Source organism: Martes martes (assembly GCF_963455335.1).
Source record: "Martes martes genome assembly, contig: scaffold_265, whole genome shotgun sequence".
In the NCBI taxonomy this organism is placed as follows: Eukaryota; Metazoa; Chordata; class Mammalia; order Carnivora; family Mustelidae; genus Martes; species Martes martes.
Window position 1 is genome coordinate 28,626 of NW_027666359.1, and position 14,251 is coordinate 42,876.

The 14,251-nt window shown below is 46.5% G+C and overlaps 1 long non-coding RNA gene across 1 annotated transcript; it reads right to left on the reverse strand.

Moving 5' to 3' along the window:
- Nucleotides 1-5,738: 5,738 nt before the first annotated feature.
- On the reverse strand, nt 5,739-13,750 carry LOC308338067. Its single transcript, XR_013966366.1, has 3 exons — nt 13,674-13,750; nt 12,734-12,821; nt 5,739-6,184 (listed from the first exon to the last, which is right to left on the reverse strand). It is a non-coding gene; the product is annotated as an uncharacterized lncRNA (long non-coding RNA).
- Nucleotides 13,751-14,251: the final 501 nt, after the last annotated feature.

Sequence of the window (14,251 nt, forward strand, 5' to 3'; positions counted from 1 at the left end):
CCCTATAGACTTTGAAACCTGCTTCCTTCCGGAAAACCAAAAAAATCTGCCCTTTTAGAGGAAAAGCGCTGTATTTCCTATTCTCCTTCCCAGCCAGGGGAAAGGATAGTCTTCAGCAGTCTGTTTTATGAAAACAGAAGATATTTCTCAACAAAAGTAAAATACTGAATATGCAGCTTGCACATTCTCACCCCATCCCCCATACCTGGGACCATCTCCCTGAGAGTCACTGTTCTGGAATCTTCTCCACTGCCCTCTCCATGTCCCTCCCCTCCTTTCTTAGCAAATACTTTCCCAGATGGTATAGTCACCTAGGAACTATACTTCTGAGGTCTCCTCCATTTCTGTCCACTTGCTAGCTGCGTGGCAGCGGGTAAATGGCTAAAGTACTCTGAGCTAGTAACACCAACCTCACCGAGTCCATTCATTTGTTCACAGTCAGCAGGTGCACTGAGCACCTACTCCAGCTGGGCCCTGGGCTATGTGCTGGGAATACATCAGTGCACAAGGCAGACGCCTTCCTTACGCTCATGAAACAGGCCACCCAGCTGGGGGCCCAGACAATAAACGAATAAATACACAGATGGTGGTCAGTGCGTCCAATAAGGGACATGGTATAAGGAGAGAATACAATGGATTCAGATAGAGGCTGTGAGGTCAAAAAAGGCTACTCCAAGAGTCGGATGAACATGAAAGCTGAACTTGAAGGATAAATACGAGCAGCCAGATGAAAGGTTCTGGGCAAAGATCCTGAGTGAGGAGAGTTTCATATTTTGTAGAAGACGCCATGTGGTTGAGTATCAGGAGTGAGGAGGAGAGAGACACCACGGGAGTCTGGAGAAGTAACCAGAGGACTCTCGATGTTGTATAGTCTGTGGTTGTGAACAAACGAGTACCGCCACGCATCCGCCATGACAGTAACAGAATCGCATGGCCCCGGAACTCCTGTGCTCTGCCTTCTCACCATCTCGATGACCCCAACCCTTGGCAACCACTGAACTTTTTATGTCTCCCTAATTCTGTCTTTTCTAGAATGTCCTATGGTTGGAATTCTACAGGATGGAGCCTTTTCAAATACTTAGTAATAATGCATTTAAGGTTCTTCCGTGTCTTTTCATGGGTTGATAGCTCATTTCTTTTTCATGCTAAACAATATTTCACTGTCTGCATGTACCACAGCTTATTCAGCCGTTCACCTAGCGAAGGACATCTTGGTTCCTTCGATGTTTTGGCAATTCTGTGTAAAGTTTCACTATCGTGTTTGTTTTGAGAAAAGTTTACTTGTTGCCTTTTGGGACCCTAATGAGCAGAAACAACAGACTAGATCATACATGAAGCGTAGTTAGGAAGCCATAAAACAAATTATTTGATACTCTCGAGTGTGCTTATCTTAAGATATTATACAGAGATATTACGAAAAGCTACTTTACTGCTTTTCGTCTAATACCAGAATATATGGCCTACAAGGGAAAGAGTTTGTGTTCAATTGTTGGTCCCTAGTCCCTAGAAATGTCAAATGGTGGCCGGTCCATTGGTATTTTTTGAGTACATGGAGGGATTTATGCTCTCCACAGTATTATTTTTTCTTTTGTAAAATAACATTGTTACTGAGAGACAATGCACATACCATGATGTTCACCCTGTTAAAATGTACGATTCAGTGGTCTCTAGTATATTTACAAATTATTGCATCAAACCTCACTATTTCCAGAACATTCTCTTTAGCCCCAGAAGGAAATTCATACCCAGCAGAAAGATCGAGTGGATCACATGTGGTAGGTGCGCCGTGGACCTGGGCTGCAGGCAAACTGAGGATGGGGCAGGAAGCTTACCTTTCCAGCTTGGTCAACTAGAGTGAGGTGCAACAACCTGTCTCTAGCTTCATCAAGAGTGTGAAGTACAGAAACCCTAAGAGATGCTACCGATAGCTAGAGTAAGTACACAGTGCCCCCCAGTGCCCCCCATCTGACTTCCAGAATCAAACTGTGATAGTCTTTGAAGGTGGAAAGCACAACCTTATCTTCCAGTGTCTGTAACTGCATGTGTCCCTAGAAATATATTCTGAGCCTCTCAGAAATGATGGCAAGATTTATTTGTTCCAGGCACTCAAGGAAATCTCCGTCCGTCCGCCATTAGCCGACACTGAGTTAACTGAATCAAGGCTTCAGTGGCTATATACAAAAACGAAGAGAGCCTTTGCGGAATTAATTCAGAGAAGTCCTAAATAAACACGAACTATAACAGGTGGCAACAAGGAAGCCCGGCAGGGAGGGAATCTCATTTCCAGCGTTGCCACATTACGATATTCAAAATGTCCAGTTTTTAATAAAATTTTACGAGTCACACGAAGAATCAAAAAAGGATGGCCCACGTATGGAGGGGACAGCAGGCAATAGAACCAGAACTGTCCCAAGGAAGCACAGGCACTGGAATTACTACATAAGGACTTTCATCAGCTATTTTAATATGTCCAAAGAGCTAAAACAGAAACAATGTCTAAAATCTAAAGGAAAGATTCTACACCAACACATAAAGGGCTTGCAAGTCTTCACTCCCATCTTCACAACAAGAAAAAATATGAACAGATTAAAAATCAATGAGTCTTGGTGGGGACATCAGAGAATTGAGGTCATGGGACCAACTGCACCCTAATCCTAGAGGAACCAGTGATGACAGAGATGACAGACCGCACGGACTATAATGTTGCACCCCCGAGGCAGGAGGCCCTGGCGACCGCAACCAGGATTTGAACGGGCAGCTTCAGTGAGCTGTGGACTAGCTTGAGAGATGAAAACTCCTGGGGGCCCCATCTAAGGTAGCCACCTCCTCCACAATCATGGTGTCTACCCCTAGAATCCTCCGCAGCTCCTCTCGATAAGGAGCAGAGCAAAACTGCTTCCTGTTGGGCCAGGGAGAGGCAAGAAAGAACTATCTTGAAAGAAGCCAAGAGCATTCTCCACAACAAAGGCTTACCCAGCGAGGGAGAAGCCTTACGGGACTGGGGGTAAGGGAAGTGAGCAACTCAAGGCCGTTGAGCCTTCCCTCTTCACATAAGGTGGGGGGGGGCAGAGAAACACCTGAGAAGGTCCCAGCCCAGGGGGGCAGTTACACTAAAAGACTGAGACCTAATCCCAGGATTCTAGAATGAGTGTCCTCAGTCCAGACCTAACCAAACATCAACACGGCTCCTGGCTTATAATAGTGGATTATAGCCAAAAAGAACTGTAAGGCTCAAATTCTACAGAATAACTGTTTTCTAGGGAAACGAAAGATGCTGGGGGACAAAAACAAAGACACTAGTGGAAACTGAATCCTCTGATGCTACAGAGACAGGAAACAGTAAATATAGCCTATCTCTTAGCCAGGTAAAAATAAACGTCATACCAAAGGCCTATTTACTTCCTAATACCTGATATTTCACGACTGGCTTTCAACAACAACAACAACAAACTACATGGCATGATAAAAGGAAAGAAGAAAAAATCTGAAGAAGACAAGCAGGTGTCAGAGCCAGATTCAGATATGGCAGAGATTTTGAAATCATCAGACAGGGAAATTAAAAATACGTATGATTAATACGCTGAGGGCTTTAGTGGGAGAAGTGGACAATATGCAAGAGCAGACAGGTAATGGAAACGAAGATAGAAACCCTAAGAGAGAATATAAAGGAAAGACTAGAAACACAAATCAAGTATACATCATCTGATGGACTCACCAGATGATTGGAAAGGGCTGGAGATAGAATCAGAGCACTTGAAGATATGTCAATAGAAGCTTCCCAAACTGAACTGTAAAGAGATAAAAAATAATAAAAATCGGAACAGAATATCTAAGTATAGCATACGTATCATGAGACTATCCAAAGTAGAAGAAAGAGAGAAAGAAACAGAACTATTTGACATAATAATGACTGGGATTTTTCTAAAATTAATGGCAGAAACCACACCACAAATCTAGGAACCTCAGAGAACACTGAGCAGGATAAATGCATATATATATCTACACACACACACACACACACACACACACACACCCCTAGGTATATCATATTCAAATTGCATAAAGACAAAGACAAAGAAAAAAATCTTTTAAAAAGTCAAAGGATAAAAACACCTTATCTAGAGAGGAACAAAGGCAGGAATTACATCAGACTTGCTTCAAAAATCATGCAAGCAAGAAGAGAGTAGAATGAAATATTTCAAGTGGTGAAAGAAAAACCCACCAACCAAGGGAGTCTATATATTCAGAAAAATCATTCCTCCGAAGTAAGGGAAAATAATGACTTTCTTGGTATAGCAGTTTGCTAGGGCTGACATAACAACATACCACAAACTGGGTGATTTAAACAACGACACAAAAATGATTTTCTACAGTTCTGGAGACTGAAAGTCAAAGATCAAGGTGCTTTAGTGTTGCCTTTCGAGAGGCCTCTCTGCTCCGCTTGGAGACAGCCGTCTCCTCGCATGGCCTGACCTCCCCGTGTGTGTGTGCGCATTCTTGGGTCTCTTCCTCTTCCTACAAGGACACCAGCCAAATTGCAGTAAGGCCCCACCCTTATGACCACCACATGTGACATTAATGACATTTCTAAAGGCCCCGTCTCCAAATACAGTCATGTTGGGAGCTCGGGCTTTGAGATATGACTTCTGGAGGGGGACATAATTCAATGTGAAACACTCAGACTTACAGCACTGAGAGAATTTTTGTCACCAGTCAATGTTAAAAGATGGTCTTCAGAGAGAAAGAACATGGTACTAGTCAGAAATTTGGGTCTACATGAATAAAGGAAAGGTATCAGAGAAGGAATAAGTGAAGACTAAAATACAATATTTTATTTTTCTCATTTACTCTAAAGGACAACTGTTCAAAGGAATAACAGCCACAACATACGGGTGATCATAGCGCATAGGTCAGTGCAAGAGACGGTAGCAGTGTTATGAAGGGATGGGAGTGGGGAGCTGGGGATTCTCTGTTACACCCACACTGCACAGACAGTGGTGCAGTGTTGTGTGAAGGTGGACCTAGATTAGTTGTAAATTTATGTTGCGCAGTCTAGGTCTAGGGAAACCACTAAAAAGTTAAAAAGAAATATAACTGATACGCTGAGAGAGAAGAGAAAATGGAATAATAAAAAATGCTCAATTAGAAGAGAAGGCAGAAACAGAAAGATTAGGAAAAAAACAAAGAACAAGTGCAACAAATACAGAATTTTGACAAACATGGTAGATATAAATCCAACTATCAATAATCACTTTAAATGGGCGTGCTCTAAATATGCCAGTTAAAAGAAGACACTGTAAGGGTAGGTGAAAAACAAGACCGGACTATATGGTGTCTATAAGAAACCCAATTTAAATATAAAAACACACAAATATTGAGAGTAAAAGAGCGGGGAGAGGGGTACCACGGGCACTAATCAAACGAAAGCTGGAGTAGTGATACTAATTTCAGACAAAAAAGGCATCTGAACAAGGAAACTTCCAAGGAATAAAGAGGGTGTTACATATTAAGGGGGGGTCGATTCTCTGAGAAGACACAATAATCTTTGAAATATATGCACTTTACAACAAAGCGTCACAATACAAGAGGCAAAAACTGACAAAAATGCAGAGAAATAGATTACCCACTATTAACGTGAGGGATTTCCACACTCCCTCTATTAGTAACTGACAGACCCAGTAGGCAGACGATCAGCAAGGATAAAGCTGAACTCAACAGAACCACCCATCAGGGGATCTGCTTGACATTTTATTTGTATTTTTTCCCAGCTTTCTTTTTAATTGATAAAATTATATAGACTTAAAGTACGTAATACGATTTGATAGATGTACACGTTGTGAAATGATGATCACAATCAGGGTAATTGTAATACACCCCTCACCTCACACAGTTACCTTTCCTGTGTGTAGAAAGAAGTCTGAAGATCTATTCTCTTAACAGAATCTCTTCCTTGCAGACCTGTTCTCTCCTTCTAGACTCCAGATCTTCTGAGACGTTCCAAGAAGCTGCCAAGCTCGGGGCCTCTTTTCCTTTGTCGTTCGGTCAGAGGTATGGGAGCAGCGCTGTACGTCTGGCGCCTGGTATACGTTCAGTCCACAGCCCTGGGACACACTGGGTCCCAGTAATCAACACAAGGTCTACTCAGTGAACGCAGATGACAGCAAACGGAAGAAGGTCCAGACTTCTAAAGAAAAAAAAAAAAGAAGGTCCAGACTTCTAAATGAAATGTTTCACTATAAACCTGCCTAAAATGAAGGGCTTCCAGAAGCCACCTGCACAATTTTCCACTTATCCAAGAAAGACTTCCCCTTAAATGCACAAAATCATCAATAAATATCTAAAACTTGACAAAAAGTGAAAAAGATAGACTCGGTTAGCAAATGTCAAGTACACAATACAGTATTAACAACTGTGGTCACCAACCAAACATTAGCTCCCTAGAACTTTTTCATCTTTCGACAAACATCTGATTTCTCCCAGCCCCAGCCCCTAGCGATCACCGTTCAACTCTCTGTTTCTATGAGTTTAATTTAATTTTTTTTTTAGATTCCACATATGCATGAGATCTACAGTATTTACTTTCTCTGTCTGGCTTGTTTCACTCAGCAAAATGCCCTCTGGTTTTATTCATGTTGTCACAAATGACAGCAGAGATATCTATCTACCTATCTATCTATACAGATATATACAGATATATCTATATCTCTATATATATATCTCACATTATATATCTCTCCCACATTTTATACATATATATCTTTATCTCTTCATCCATCTACAGACCCTCAGGTTGTTCCCAAGTTTTGGCTACTGTGAATAATTTGAATAATGCTGCCATGAACATACCCAGAAGTGGGATTGTCAGATCATATAGTGATCCAATTTTTAAGGTTCTGAGGAACCTCCATGCTGTTTTTCCATAGTGGCTGCACCAATTTACATTCCCACCAACAATGCATGAGGCTTCCCTCGTCCCCATCTCCTGGCCACTGCCTGTTATCTCCTGTCTTTTTGACAGTAGCCACCTCGACAGGTGTAAGGTTGTCAGAGAAGGGACAGTTTCTCCCTACACCTCTTGGTACTTTTGGCAGGTTGGCTGAATGATCAAAATGACACAAGGCAGAAAAATAGGAGAGAAACAAATTTAATTATATACCTGCGGGGAATCCCCATAGACCTAAGACATTCCAAAGACAGGCAAAAATGAAGTTAGGTACGTCCTCCTGAACTGAGGAGAAGTGGGGAGGGGTCTGAGGCTTCAAAGGGAAGGAAAGCCATTTACAGGAAGATGAAAAAGAATAAATGTCTGGTAAACAGATATTTGCCAGGCCACAAAGAAACAACCAGACGCAGGGAGGCATTTTAACAGAGACTTGGCTTGGTTCCTCCCTGTCTACCACAGAGGCCGTCACGTTACACTGTCACTGTCTAGGATGGTAGCTCGGCTCCGGGAAGAGGGCCTCTATCTAAATTCTCCCAGGCAGTGTGGTAAAGGTAAAAAGAAAGAGGTAAAAAGAAAAACTTCCTGAGTCTTCTGTTTCTTAAAAACAATCAGCCTAAATTAATCCTCGTGCCAAAGAGACACATTTTGGAGTGACAATGTTGCTCCCCCGCGAAGGTGAGATCTCATTGTGCTTTTGATTTGCGTTTTCCTGCTGAGGAGTGGTACTGTGTGCACGACCTCTCTGGGAAAGTGAAGCGTCCACCCAGGTCCTTTGCCCATTCTTTAACCCGTTACTTGCTTTCCCCCTCTTATATGACAGGAGTGCCTTGTGTATTTTAGAGATTAGCCTCTTAGCAGACACATGGGCTGCCAGTATTTCTCCTTTTCGTTCTGTTGAGGGTTCCCGTCGTGGTGCGGAAGCCTGTTGGGCTGAGGTTGCCTCCCTTGCTTACTTCCGCTTTGCTGCATGCGCTTCTCATGTCCCATCCAAGCAATCACCGCCAGAACCCACACCGAGGAGCTTTGCCCCATGTTTTCTTCAGACACCAGTTGCAGCCCAGGCACGTGGGCCCGTCTAGGATGGCTTCTAATGCGGGGCCAAGGGCAGGCCACCCCAAAATGTGCCATGATGGCATACTGGTTTTTTTAAAGAGAAGTTATAGCTCATACAAGGACACTTAGACCGTCCTGTCCCCCAAGAAAGAGGGAAACCGATCTCCCCTGTGAAAAATGCCCTCTTTGTACTAAGAAGTGAAAAAAACATCTTTACGACCAGAGACAGAGACTTTAAAGCTGAGAAAACCATAGAAACAAACCTTGTGCTGTTTTTTTCCTCCTAATCTACTACCTCAGCCTAAATTCTGCTTAGAATCCCCTAGTCACGCCCCCAAACACCTGTTTTCTTTATCCTGTCAATTCTTCACAAGCTTATTGTCTCTTGGTCTGAAAAGTATAAAAACTGCCTACTTTGGTCATTTCCTTAGGTCTCAATTTCATTACTGGGCCTCTGCGCCCACATAATGACAGTGTTTTTTCTTTCCTATTAATCTGTCTCATGTAAATTTAATTTAATTGAGCTAGAAGACCTTGAAGGGTAGAGAAAGAATTTTTCCTTCCCTACACTGAATTCCCAATGGCCATTTCCTGTGGATCCTAGAAGCGTATCTACTTGCTCTGGGGTAAAGGGACACTTCAGGGGTGGCTGGGTGGCTCAGTCATTGGGTGTCTGCCTTTGGCTCAGGTCATGATCCCAGAGCCCTGGGATCAAGCCCCACGTCGGGCTCCGTGCCTGGCAAGGAGCCTGCTTTTCCCTCTCCAGCTCCCCATGCTTGTGTTCCTTCTCTTGCTGTCTCTCTCTGTCATAAATAAACTCTTAAAAATAAAATAAATAAAATAAAATAAAAAGACACTTCAGTCTCCCTGTGTGGTTGACAAGCACAGTCTGCCCATTTGTGATGTTCCCCCCTTGTCAGCGTGGAGGCCTTTCTCGTGAGCACCCACACAGGTAACAAGATGCTTATTAGGAGCAGAACTCATTTCTACCCCAGTGGCTAGTCCCCACAGGGAAGCTTGCTCTACATGCCAATCTGAGTCTTGCCAGAGGCCCCCCAAAATGTCGAGGCCACTCACCACAATGTACCAGTCGCGAAAATACAGCGAGCCTCCTTTGTGGACATGGCCGGGCCAGCCAGCCAGCCATCCTGCACGCAGCTCTGCCCGCTGGACCGAGCATCCCTTGCCACACTCGGGAAGGGAAAGGTCTGTCTCTGTGTGGATGGCAGCGCACATCGTTCCTGCTTGTTATTTATTTATTTTTTAAATATTTTATTTATTTATTTGACAGAGAGAGATCACAAGTAGGCAGAGAGGCAGGCAGAGAGAGGGGAAAGCAGGCTCCCCACCGAGCAGACAGCCCGATGTGGGGCTCGATCCCAGGACCCTGAGATCATGACCTAAGCTGAAGGCAGAGGCTTAACCCACTGAGCCACCCAGGTGCCCCCTGTTCCTGCTTGTTATGAACCAGGAGGAACAGGCACTAAAGAGCCCCTTTGTGGTCCAGGAAGCCTTTACCTCAGGGACCTCACTGGTCTGGTGGAGACAGTGCCTCCTTGGGCAATATGCCAGGGAGCCAGAGGGACCCTCCTGAGATCTTTCCTTGGAGTGATGAGACCTTCTCGGGGCTGAGTTTTGTACATCCCTGCAGGTACCATTTATATTTTAGTATGGAAAACTCTTGAATCACCTCCACCAGGTGATTTGAGACATCTGCTGGGATCCAGGACACGAGGGGATTTCTGGTCTTAAGATTACCTCACAACCATCGAGCATGAGCTCAGTATCCAACAGGGTCCAACAGCGGGCCACTAATTCTGTCCTGAGCTAGGACACTAAGACATTGGAGGCTCTCGGATGCAGGACAGGCAGAGGGCCATCGCCATGCAGACCCTAGCAGGCCCCTGTATCAAGTCCCCCGTGAGCTGGTACTGGCCCGGAGCTCCTTAGTGGGGAGTACGTCCATCTCTTCCTTTGAGAGCCTGTTGCTGAGTGACTGGGCCCACAGCCGTCTCTGGAAAAGCTCTTGCCCAGAGAGTCCACCGGAGGGCTCCTGATCACCATTTGCTATTTCTGCAGTAGCCACTTTCTCGGCAACCAGAAATTTCTCAGTGAAGATCCAGATTGTGTGGCTGACTGACTGACTTAACCTCATTCTGAAGCTTACTTGGGTGGACGTTTAATTGGGTTCGTTAACCAGCAGGAGCAGTATGAACGAACCTAAAAATCTTCACCTGGTGAAAAATTTCATCCAACACAGCTCCTGCTCCCTCACTATAGACCCCAAAGACCACCAGGTGGGGTGGGGGGGCCTCCGTAGCTCTGTAAGGGCGCTTCACCCAGGTTTCTTGACTGCCTCATCCTGTGTGGCCAAATCTGTCAGAGCCCAGAGCTGAGAAGAGGGTCTCTGTAATCCCACCCTCCGCTCTCTCCCTTCCTCCTCCTCAAGCAAGGTGGCTACCGTCAAGGCTCTGGAGGAGGGGGTCCATGGTGACGCACCTCACTTGGAGCCACTTTGCCTCGTGAAGTTGAACAAGATCCCCTCTTTCATCACGGACGCAAACTTGTCAAGTTACTAAGGTCTCCTCAGACCACTGGACATAGCAATCTCAAAGAACTCTACATTTTTTTTTAATTAGAAGCACAAATCTCAATAACACACTGTCCAGCAGGCTGTCCACGGGCACCAGGGATGGGCTTAGATCTAAGAACAGTCATCGGGTGCAACTCAGTTTCCGTGCTCTCTGACTACTCCCCGGCCCGTCCTCGGAGAACCGGAAACAATATTGAGGGGACTGCTTCCCTGGCTTCTTACAGGCCCTCGCTGTTGGATTTCGAATGTGACCCACCCAACGATTTCAGCCAGGGTGTTGGGAGCTAAAGAGAAGGACCAATGGTCTACCTTGGAACCAAAAAGCGTATATAAACCATTTGCGGGGCACCTGGGGGGCTGACTCTTGATTTTGGCTCAGGTCATGATCTCAGGGTTTAAGATCGAACCTCGTGTCAGGCTCCGTGCTCAGCACAGAATCTGCTGGAGATTCTCTCTCCCTGTCCCTCTGCCCCTCCCGCTCCTGCTCTCTAATAAATAAATCTAAAAGAAAGAAAGGGGGAGGGAGGGAGGAATGACGGATAGACACTTTGCTGCCATCCTCCAAGAATGCCCTGTGGCTCCCACTGCCACTTCCTGACACCCCTTGGCCAAGTGGCCCGTGAGAGCCTTCGCCTCCCGCAGCTGACTTGGCAACACGCTCCACCGGCACCCCCTGGTGAAGTGCCCCATGAGGTTTTCAGGCTTCGGGCTCTTCAACACCAACCACCCTGCTTACTGCACCTCTTAATCAAGAGCTGAGTTGAGCCAGAGAGAGCGGAGTCGCCGGGTTTCAGAGCAGTCGATTGAAACAGGAAGTCAGAGAAAACTAACAGTCAAACCTTGAGTCACTTCCTTTGAGAGTATAACCTGGGGTCAATCAGAGAAGGTGCAGAGTGACCCCACTGTCCCATTTTCTCCCACGGAACGGCTCCAGCAAGGGTCGAGTGGCTTAGCGCAGCCTCGAGGAGTGGTCTCCCTGTGGAGGAAGCCCTGAACAGAAGGCTCCCGCCATTTTATGGACCCACAGGTAGGAGAAGGGGAAGAGAAAAGGCTAGAACTGGAAAAGTCCCGAGTACTGAGTGGAGGAAATGCATCTGCAAGTGCTCCACGGCCCCACATGAGGAGGCCTTGACAGAGGGGCTGAGGAAGGCCTCTGCCATAGGCCCCTGATAAAAAGCCCCCGAACAGAGGCACCTGGGCTCGTGGCTGACCAGTGGTCCGTGACCAGCTCCCTCAGAGAACGCACTGCACGGGGCTGCGCACCAAGTGGCATGTGGAGAAACCAGCATCTTTCCAGGACACCCAACAAATCCCTTGTATATGCCTGAAAGATCACGCCAAGGTTTTGGGCCAGAAGCCAGGCCACTTACCCCTGCCAGGGGTCCCAGGGGGTCTTGCTGTCCTTACCCTCAAAGCATGACACAAAGGAGCTCAGAGCTCTGCCCCTTAGGAAAGCCCTTGCTGCGGGGTTGGGTGTTTCGGGCTCCCATCGCAGAGGTCCCCAGGGCCCCCTCCACCACACGCGTACACAGGGATCACGGGGAGAGGGCAGGGCTACGGCTGGGCGCCAGCTGTGGCACTGCAAGGTTCACAGCCACTGGTGCGAGGGGCTCTGTGGGATCTGGAGAAGTGAGCAGAGCTGAGGCCGGGCACCATCACCGACAGCAGTCTCCGAACCGAGCGTCCACACAAATCCCGATCGGGCCCTGGCGACTGGGCACTGACTCGAACAGCGACAGCTCAAGCTACACCCGTGCCTGGAGTACTGAGAAAATGTTCCCAGCGTCAGGGAACATGTGGGCTCTTTCCAAGGCCCCTACTTGTTTATTCTGTCTGTTCTGGTTAGGCTCTTAATCATCGTTAGTGGGGTAGCTAATGTTTACCGAAAGCCTACAGCAAGCCTGGCCCTGTTCCAGGTGCTCTATATGAATTCCTTCATTCCCTCTTCTTTTCAGCCTTGTCAACCCCTATTACGATCCCACTGCTCAGAGGATCATCCGACAGCTGAAACCACCCGCCTGAAGTCACAGGGCCAGGCTGAGGCAGATGCGTGGTTTGCGACCGAGTCCACCGTTCGTCCTTCTTCCCATGAAGCCACCCTGCCTTCCGCACTCTCCCCCACCCCCCGACCCCGCGGCGCTTACCGCTCTGTACCAGCTGGGGAGGCCAACCTGCGTGTGGCGGGCCTGGATGCGTGCCCTGTCTTCCAGGCAGCGAGCTCAACTGTTCTTCCTGAAGAGAGAGAACGCTTAGCAAAGTACTTGCCTTTGTTGGGATGGAGACCAGTTGTTTCAACACGAGAAATCAACCACTCCATATACAAAGCACACTGGTTAAGGGCAGAGACCCCCAGCCTTGCGGATTTCATGGACTAAATAACAAAACTGGGTTCTGACACAGATTGTGGTCTTCTCCTTTCACCAGTTAAGACCATTTAAAAGAATAGCATTTATACTCCTCCTACTAATAATACTAATGAACAGGAATAATATGTAAACCTTAAGGAGAAAGGCCATGATATACCAGGTGTTCTTAATCTTTCAATGAACCACTTGATTTTATCGTCATAAAAATCCTATTCAATAGGCATCATTGTTATCCCCATTTTAGGCAAGGAAATTTGGGGGAAAAAAAGTGCTACGTAAATTGTTCCTGATTCTGAGTTGATAACCATTATCGTCTACTCTCTGTCATCTGTGTTTCGTAAAAGAGATCCTTATTTTTAAGGTTTTTTTGAATAGACTTTTTTAAGTGGGCTTCTCACCCAACACGAGGCTTGAACTCATCACCCTGAGACCAAGAGCTGCATGCTCTACTGACTGAGCCAGCCAGGTGTCTCCGTAAAAGGTACCTTTAAAGGAAACCATCAAGCATACAACAGAGGCCCTGATCTCAGAATCTGGAAATAGCCAAGCAAAAAGCACAGAAGCTCTGGGTTTGAGTCTGGGGCAAATTAATGCTCTTCGCCTCTTGCTTTCTGAAATCTAATATGAAAATATTAGTATCTGTTGTGAGAAGGAAATGGCCTAACAGATACTGAGCCCTTAACCCAGTGACTGGCAAATAAGGACCGGTAATACATACCAGGGGCAAGGCTTATCACTCCTCTTCATCCTGGCACAGCCCTGCAAGCTCTGCAAGCTCTGCAAGCCTCCTGCTGGAAAGAAACAGGGTCTGAACATTACAGAACGGTCCTCTTACTGAGATCAGATAGTTACCAGGACCAATCACACTCTCCCCTCAACTGTCTCCTACTTCCCCCTCCCTGACAGAGCCCAAGCAGGCAGAAATGTCACAGCTTTACTTCCTGCCTGGCTAAAGTGGTTGCCATGGCAGCACTCATTAGCTTTCCTTCTGGGAACTCTGGGGAACATACGCAGAAAGATGCAGAAAGACAAAGACGTCAGGGGCTTGTGGCGGGAGGAGGGGGGCCTCCTCTAGCAGCCGCTGCTCCCAACAAATACCAGGGATTGTGAAGAGCGGGATGCATACAGAGGCCCTGCCGTCATTCTCCCCATTACCACCCAGACCCCAAACCTTCCTAGACCCCTAGACCCCACCCCTTCTGCCCAATTCGCCTGTTACTAGGAAGGTAAGGGGAGAAAGGAACTAGAAAAGTCCAGGGAAAGGGAAAGTCAAGAGTGATTTGTTCCCACAGTTAT